Here is a 7,050-nt window from a genome sequence, read left to right as displayed (position 1 = left end):
GAAGGGAGTTGATCGCAACCAACCCTTTAAGGACCGCTGACGAACTCAACGTCGGACCACAATCCTACACACCGCTGACGCGCACAGTCGGTGGACTGTGATCCCCTTTAAAAGGGGGACATACGACCCTACACACCGTTGATGCGCACAGTCGGTGGACCATAGCGAATCAAGCCCTACACACCGCTGAGGGACTCAGTCCGTGGGCAAAGATCCTCGGAGACTACGACCCTACACACCGCTGTCCCATCACTCGGTGGATCGCAGCCAGCCGTAGCCCTACACACCGCCTGATTACTCAGGTCGGTGGACTACAGCCTTCCTCGGCTTATTGGCCCTACACACCGCCTGGCGCGTCCAGGTCGGTGGGTCATAGCACCGAGGCCCATGTGGACCGCAGCCCAAGAAGTGAATCAATCCGGCCTTTAGCCAACTTCTGAACCTCAGCTCAGGAACAATCAATTCGGCCTTCAGCCAACTTTCGAACCGCAGCCCGGGAATACCCAATTTGATCTTAACCAAAATGGGGGATCATGCATCACATAACACATAGGAGCAATAGTAGCATATTGGGAGGGGAAGACATATAAATAAATCTACGTGTGATCATTCACATACTAACTAAGAATAGTCCTAAGGGGTTCATACCACTTCCACCTAGGTCAATGGGTTACCGATTCAACTAGCATGCCATTACTAAGACTCTTTTATCCTACGAATGGTACCCGAAATATTAAACTAGACTCAAGCACGATAAACGGGGTCCGTTGGGACACTATGGGGGAGCGGGAACATCAAACGGGTGAGCCGAAGACCCGGGTGGGTACGGACCAGCGGGTAGCCGGTGGGTGGGGGTCACCCGCCGGCTGCCCGCCGGAGATCACTGTTCGGGCAGCGGGTTGCCGGTGGGTAGGCAACTGCCCGGTGGCTGCCCGCTGCCTGGCGGTGGTCTTCGGGCAGCGGGTAGGTGGCGGGTTCCCCTACCCCCACCTACCCCCCACTGACTCTTTTATCATAATTTCGTCCCGGGATCCCTTGTGGAACCCAAAACCATGCTTAGACACTTTTAAACGCAATTAACGACACCACGTAGGCAATTAATGGATCAAAAGCAAGAATCACGTAGAACTCATCCTATTATGACTCCTAAATATAAACGACACCCGAGCATGCGAATTCCCACCCAAATATATATCAAGAACATCACAACACAAATTCCCAATCCAACCTAGGGCTCTAATCCCACCCAAACCATCAAAATCATATTTTATCAAGAATTATCAAGATTCATCAAGAATCATCACATCAATATCAAGAACCTCTTTTCAACATCAAGATCATCAAGATTATCAAGAATACACATAAATCATCTTATCAATCATCAAGAATATATCACAAATAGCATGGAGGAATTCATCAAGACACAAGCGTATAGAAGGAGGCCAAGGAAGGAGATTATAGCGAAGAAAATAGGTTTTGTTGAGACATGGGTTACCTCTTAGCCTTAATTAACCCTCCTTTGGCTATTAAGGTTCTTCCCTAAGATTTCCATCCGATTGATCTCCCTAGGCTTGGTGGTTGGGAGTCCCTCGGGAATTCTTGTGTGGTGATATCTATTGTGGTGTGATCTCTAGGTGCCTCTTATGTCCCTATTTATATATCTAAGAGTCCTAATTAGGGTCTGAATGGTATGGGTTTACTAATTCTATTCCTTATAGGACTAAGGACTTGGTTTAGGGATAAGGGTCCATGGTCCATGGTGGACCATATTAATTAATTAAAGGGAATCCTAACCAAATTAAATCCCTTTAAATTATTATTAACGGGATTAATTTAATAATTAATTCGGGATTAAAGGCCGTAACACGGGGTGTTACAACATGAGTCTAACGTTTAAACCGTTAGCGAAGGTTTTCCTATGCCTAAACTACGTTTTAAATGGTTTGTGTGACTCGTTGTGGGAATCTTTGTCGTTAATGACGCTAAGGCAAAAATGTTTGTCGTTAGCCGATTACTTGAATACAAGAGGGTAGATTCCAAGACCGTCCTGAGTCAAGTTGACAAAGGAATGATCGAGAGTGAAGCTTTTCAAGTGGAACCTGGTATCCATTTGTTGTCTTTGGGCAGAAAGGACTTCAAGAATTACGAGAAGCAATTCCACGAAAAATGCTTCTATTGTGGCATTATGGGCCACACGTGCCCTGATTGTAAAGCACTTAAGAGGAAGAATAATAATTCTGATTCTAATGTGGTGCAGGTCAATCAGAATGAGTCCGAAATCATCCTCTCGACAATGATGACCGAGGTAAACCTGGTTGGTTCGAACCAAACGGAATGGTTCATTGATACTGGTGCGACACGACGTGAGTTGTTTACTACCTTCGAGACAACTAATAGTGAGAAGGTATGGATGGGGAACTCAGTCTACTGTGAAAGGCATGAGCAAAGTAGTTCTCAGGATGACCTCTGGGAAAGAGTTGACTCTGAACAACGCACCTTAAGAAGGAAATCACGTAGCTAAAGCTTTAGGCCGACGCACCTTAAATTTCAACGCATCTTAAGCACACAAACCACGCACCTTAAGAAGGAAAATCAGGCATCTCAAGAAAGGAAAACCACGCACCTAAAGCTTTAGACCGACACACTCAAGTTTTTAACAACTGACGCACCTTAAGCACATAGCACAAAAACCACGCAACTTAAGCACAAAAACCACACACCTCTAGAAGGAAAACCATGCACCTTAAGAAGGAAAACCACGCACCTTAAATTTGACCTAGATGCAAAAAGACCAAATTGCCACTGCATTTTTTTTAATCATTGTTAATCCTGGACGTTGATTTAGGCAAGATCAATGACTCTCACCTCACCGCACCTCCGCACCTAGGCACACCATCCGTATTTGAACGTAATATTATATATATATATATATATATATATATATATATATATATATATATATAAGGTTCATTGATCAAGTTGTAGAATAAGTAACTATAAGGTTACAAGTTTGACTCCCAGTAGGCAAGAGTGAGACCTTCTTGGTTTAAGTCGGTCAACTATGAACAACATAGCTTGGTTTATTACCTCTTTGTGATCTTTTTCTGGCTAAAATTACAAGACAGAATTTACCCAATACATAATCTCGAATTGTGGTTGCGACCCGTCACTCAGAAATAAATAAAAAATTGTAATGATATTAATTTCCATCCGCATGCATATATATGTAGTGTATGGATTCGTTGGAGTTTTTAATTGTTGAAACTTTTCCTAAGCCGTACACACCTCCATCTTAAAATCCAGTTATATATTACAGTATTTATCAACCTTCTTCTTGGATTATATTTTTGTAATCAATTAATAAATATGTCATTATCAACAAGGTAAGTTGGGTGTTTTAAAAGCAAGTGAAATAGGCTATTCTACACTTTTAAAAGTCAAACATGATAGCCTCATAGCAACAGAATTTGACAAGTTTGGCATATACATTTAATTTAATGATTTGACACATGTGCACAGTAGAATTATTTTTGATGTATTGATAAAGTTAATAAAGAATTATTGAAAGTACTATTTAATTTTTTAAATTGTTGATCAAGTTATCATGAAAATAATGTACCTGTAGGTTGACAATAAAATAATGGATATTGAGAAAGCTGTTAAAAGCATCTCAATATTCACACACTTCTCTTCAGTATTTTGTTTTCATTAATAAAAGTGTTGTAATTTATTATATTGATTGTTATTGAAACTTAATAGATTGTTTGTATTCTATTCATAGCTAAAACACTACACACATTTTCAATGAAAATTTTAGTTCATTTTTTGACCTCGATCATTTTTCTTTCAAAATGGCGATGAAATAGAAAGTGGATGAAAAGGTGAACATAAATTTTCATCTACTGAAGCAACTTAGACAAAAACTGGTGCATAGGAGAGAACTAGAAACCAAGGTGATGGATTATATGAACCGGGGTTCGGATTATACAACCCGTATATATGTTTGAATATAAGAAATAGATAATAAAACGATAAATATTATATTAATTGAGCATAAAATGTTATTACAGAGGTTCGGGACGTGTAATAACGTTACAAGTGTTATATGAAGGTAGGAGATGATTGATTAGGACACCGGGGGGTGTTTATATACCTCCGGCCGCTACGGGCCCTAGGCCCGCGGGAGGAGCCGCGGCCCGCGCCGCGGGACTCGCTCCACGCGAGGACCCAGCCCTTGACCGAGCACGGAGCTCGGCTGAGCCCATGGGCCGAGGCCGAGCCCACGTGGCCGAGCCCATGCGGCTCGGCCGAGCTCGGGGAGGTCGGCCAACGCCGACCCCCCGTTGGGCCGACCTTGGGGCGGTTCGCCATGTATCGCGGGTGGGTGCGGGGTCCGACCCGGTCCGTGTTGTCCTGCTCCGGTCCAGCTCCATGATTATTCCATCATCAGTCCCCCACTCTCGGGGCTGCGAGAAGTCGTCAGCGCGAGAGAGTAAAACAAACTTAATAATTACGGGGCCCCAAATCGCGTTCCAAAAATCCAACCCATCCTCTTGTAGAATTCTCATCGCGATAGGACTCCTAACCGAACTGGAATTTAAACTTGTGTTCATCCTCATCAGCTTAAGAATCCTCATCCTACCATAACCCTTCAACTTCCCCTTTAAATACCACCACCATCTTCCCAAACCCCCTCATTCCCAACATCACATCTTTCCCTCTCCCCAAAATTTCCCCCCTTTTTCAAAAAAATGGCCACTCTTCCCCCCCCCCCCTTTTTTACCCCCCTTCCTCTATATAAAGTAGCCCCCTCCTCACTGCAAAATCTCCCCCTCCTCCCCCCAAAATTTTCGGCCTTCCTGCTGCCGCCGACCGCCGGAATACCGCCGCCAGCCGACCGCCGCTGCCCGCCGACCCCCCAGCCAGCCGACCCCAGCCCCAGCCGAGCCCCCATCTCCCCCTCAATTTATACACAGATGTAATTCAATTTCTCCCCATCAATTTATACACAGATGTACATCAATTTCTCTCCCTTAATTCGTACACTGCACACTCTCCCCCTCAATTCATATCATGTCTCCCCCTTTTGATAAACATTATTAGCCAAAGGTAACATAACCATAGCAAGAAGTATTGAACAATGCAAGAAACTTCAACTTAGAGGTTGCAATTGATATGACGTAGACAGAATCTGAAATTGGAGATGCTCACAATGGGTGTATAGGAGAGGTAAATCAACACTGGAAAGCTTTCACACCGGACTCTTCTCAGGTCCTTGTGGATCCATATTAAGTACCGGGTAGCCCTCTTCTAGGTAATCAGTTTGAGGAACACCGAACACTAGATAACTTTCACTCTGGACTGTTCTAGGGTCCTGTAGAGTCGTAGCAAATTAAACATCGGGTAGCCCTCTTCTAGTTAATGAAGCATTTTACACTAGACAGCTCTCACTCCGGGCTGTTCTAGGATCCTTTAGGAACCGTAACAGACACCGGGTAGCCCTCTTCTAGGTAAACAGAATAAATATGTACTAGTTTAATATTGTCATATAAAGCTCAAGACTAATATGTGTAGAATGGGTGGAGAAACAAGTACAAGGAATGCGGAGTAAGAAAATGGGCAACAGGCATTTTGATTCGGTTTAGAGTGGGGCTAACATGATAGACTATCCAAAGACTATCAATAATATGCTCTAGAGAAAATACTTGCAAATTGAACAACACTACTGCTGAAAGCTAAACATTACCAATGAGCTGATCCTCAATAGAACTGCTCCGATGAAGAACTTGTGGATCTAGAAGAAGTGGCATCATAACACACAAGGTTGTGTACATCAATATTCACAGTACCAAACCTCTTCAGTTTTAACATAAGACTCATGATCTGAATCTCTCAATCAACCAATTTCCTTCGCTGATTAGGAATCAAACACAACTCATTTTCAAAGAACTCAATGGCTAAGTTTGTAGTGTTTGCATTTGATGAGGGACCTACATGATCAGCAAATTCTAGCACATCTAGGTCATTAAAATGTGCTCTCGTGAGAAGGCGGTGATCGACCATTATAAGTGCTGGCTCGACTGCATAAAGCTCAGACTGTCCCTTTTTAAAATCCTGCATCACTAGTAAGCCCTACCACAACGACGTTATGTTTTCATTAACCACCCCCCCCCCCCACCATCGCCTTTTTTTTTTTTTTTTTTTTTGTAAAATAGACAAACAAACAAAAATAGAATTTTGTTAGAAATAAAATCCTAAGCTAGTTTTTTTTTTAACCGAAAAAAATGAAAAAAAAAAAACTTGAAAAGAAATTAAGCAACAAAAACTTTTTTTTTTAACCGAAAAAAAAAAAGCATTTCTTTGTCAAGCAAGTTTGCTTGGGTCGCCACACTTGTCGTTGTTTGTTTTACCTGCAACCCCTCCAACCATGTCTTTTCGTGTTACACCTGAAACAGATTTTGTTAAAAAAATTGTTCATATGCCTTTTCACTTCTATGTTTCTCCTTGACTTTTTTTATGGCACCCATGCGTTTGTCTGATTTCCTTGTCCGCTTGTGAAGCCTAGACCTGCTTTTTTATGGTTAATCCCTTTTTACTGAAGAATTTCATTAAAACTACTAGTGCTTGTGTTCAACATTTTCACATGTTTTTTGAAGTTTTCCAATTCGTGTTGTAAGTATTGTTCATTTGAGTGTTTAGCATCCAATTCAGTCTTAAGACTCAACATTCTTAATTAACACAAGGTTCAACTTACTTACCTTACACCAGTTCTTGTACATATCTCAATATGCTTAAGCTAGGTCAACACCATCATCGTCAGTTTATATCTCTTCATCTGCCTCATGTGTTTTTGGTATGGTAGGTTGCATCTGATTTGAGTCCCTCCATACCTCACTATCTTCCACAACTTCTTCTGCAATTTTGAAGAACTTCTCGTAGTTTGCATGTTCTTCTACATCATCAGGGTAGCATATGCTGCGATGGAATGCAACAAAATTGCTTGTCTGTTGTTTTACATGTTCATCATTATCAGAATCGTCGAGATCACTC

The sequence above is a fragment of the Ipomoea nil genome, unplaced genomic scaffold (genome assembly GCF_001879475.1).
Source record: "Ipomoea nil cultivar Tokyo-kokei standard unplaced genomic scaffold, Asagao_1.1 scaffold1125, whole genome shotgun sequence".
NCBI lineage: Eukaryota > Viridiplantae > Streptophyta > Magnoliopsida > Solanales > Convolvulaceae > Ipomoea > Ipomoea nil.
Note: the sequence above shows the minus strand (reverse complement) of the source record.